The 2,500-nt window shown below is 37.6% G+C and overlaps 1 protein-coding gene across 1 annotated transcript in view; it reads right to left on the reverse strand.

The window, feature by feature from the left end:
• Positions 1-2,500, reverse strand: part of LOC113814664 (uncharacterized) — a 3,389-nt gene that overhangs the window by 612 nt on the left and 277 nt on the right. The gene's annotated exons all lie outside the window — the stretch shown is intronic.

The following is a 2,500-nucleotide window of genomic DNA, read 5'->3' on the forward strand; positions in this document are numbered from 1 at the left end:
CGATGGATGTGCACCAGCGAGTCTAAGAGTAAATCCCAAACATCCACACAACCCTGTTCTGAAAATGGGCGGCAAGAACCAACAGCATTGGAACAGTTTTCTGCATTTAAGAAAGTTCTTGGACCGATTGCTTGTAACCACTCGCTCGGGTCTCCTCTAAAAGCTTTCGCAAATTTTACACAAGGTACTTCTTACTAATTAACTTATTTTTTTCTCTCTCCCCTCCTCCTCTGCGTGTGTGTGTGTGTGTGTACGTGTGTGTGTGTTTAGAGAATATGTGTCTTCTTTCTGTCCCTGTATATTCGAACAAAACACTTGTGAAAGAGGAAATTAATTGACGGTAACCAACATTCATAACTTGCAATGGCACTCGTGGTTCGACACTCTCGTCTCCTCAGCTGAAGGACTGCAATATCTTTAGACGAACACTTTGTCACAATTCACCCATAACCTTTGAAGCTTGTAGGCCTACGGACACCCTGGGCCGCCATTACGAGTCTTCTTTGGCGAGCACGAGCCTAAACAATTTCAGAAACATTTTTGAAGCCATGAGTGATGGACATTTGGGTTCACACGAGAGCTTAGTAAAGGATGTTTAACGCCGCTTGTAAATATGATAAATTTATGAATTACTCTGAATTACTCTGATTATATTATAAGTACGCTAGGCCTACCAATAATTCCCAGTCAACTTCCACCCTGGAGCCTAATAGCGGGCACGAGCTTAAACAATTTCACAGAAGTCTTTGAGGTTAAGTTGTTCAAATGCACTTCGATTATTAATAGGAAATTTCCCCTATTGTGGCGTCTCAAGAACACTTATCTAGCAGTGTGGTAAAAGATTTAAAACATTAACAATTATAAATCACTGGATTTATTGTTACGTTGGTTATCCTCTTCTAAATAAATCGATTTGTCCTTTTCTTAAGAACGCTTAAAATGAAACGCTTATATTAATTTTGTATTCAGATCTTGCAACTTATCTTTAGTTACTCTTTAACACAATGAATATATTACGAGGACCAGCATATATAATTTTTAAAAAGTAATCATACATTTTATATATAATCACGATATTATTTCATACTGTTGCGCAAAGATTCGCTCAGGTTATTCTCATTGAATCTTATATTTATTCATTTTTATTGCATTTTTATGTCATCAGGCTGTTTTTTTTACTTAGAATTGATTATTAAATAGACGGTAAGTTATCGTACGTTTGATGATAAATTTAGATAATCAGTCAATCAATACAATTGAAATTATGCAATAATGCGTCTTAGACAAAAAAGGAAAAAATACATAAGCATATATGTACACATACATGTGTGTGTGTGTGTGTGTGTGTGTGTGTGTATGTGTGTGTGTGTGTGTGTGTGTGTGTGTGTGTGTGTGTGTGTGTGTGTGTGTGTGTGTATATATATATATATATATATATATATATATATATATATATATATATATATATATATATATATATATATATACATATATAATCAAGATCACTGGATTTCCTGCCTCGTTCCTTTAGATCCTCTCATTAACGACTGCTTGCAAAAGTAGTTTATCGAGATTCTGGCGAATATTTTGCAATTTTCGTTTGATGTTGCCTTCCAGAAGATTTTTGGGTTTTCTTTTAAATTCCTTATGCAATTGCGTGAGACGTCTCTCTCTCTCTCTCTCTCTCTCTCTCTCTCTCTATCTATCTATCTATCTATCTATCTATCTCTCTTTCTCCTCTCTCTCTCTGTCTCTGTCTCTTTCTCTCTGTCTCTGTCTCTATCTCTCTCTCTCTCTCTCTCTCTCTCTCTCTCTCACACACACACACACACACTTTCTCTGTCTGTCTGTCTCTTTCTCTCTTTCTCCTCTCTCTCTCTCTCTCTCTCTCTCTCTCTCTCTCTCTCTCTTTCTCTCTTTCTCTCTCTCTCTCTCTCTCTCTCTCTCTCTCTCTCTCTCTCTCTCTCTCTCTCTCTCTCTCTCTCTCTCTCTCTCTCTCTCTCTCTCTCTCTCTTTCTCTCTTTCTCCTTTGTCCTCTCTCTCTCTCTCTCTCTCTCTCTCTCTCTCTCTCTCTCTCTCGCTCTCTCTCTCTCTCTCTCTCTCTCTCTCTCTCTCTCTCTCTCTTTCTCTCTTTCTCTCTTTCTCTCTTTCTCTCTTTCTCTCTCTCTCTCTCTCTCTCTCTCTCTCTCTCTTTCTCTCTTTCTCCTCTCTCTCTCTCTCTCTCTCTCTCTCTTCTATTACTCCTCACTTGGCTGAAATGCTGCGGTTTTGAACGATTTATTTAGCTAGTTAGATTAGCTCGCCATGTAATCTCAGAAAAAAAAATTAGCATTAAATTGCAGACTGAGCGTTTTATCATTATTATCATTGTTATAATTATTGTTTCTGTACCACAATCACCATTATGAACTCTCTTCCCATTTTCTTTTCCTCTTTTTAAGTTCCATTAGCGGGGGGATACTCTTCAAAAATGGTTATCCTCCCTTTCGTGGTTATCTTA

Source organism: Penaeus vannamei, chromosome 40 (genome assembly GCF_042767895.1).
Source record: "Penaeus vannamei isolate JL-2024 chromosome 40, ASM4276789v1, whole genome shotgun sequence".
NCBI lineage: Eukaryota > Metazoa > Arthropoda > Malacostraca > Decapoda > Penaeidae > Penaeus > Penaeus vannamei.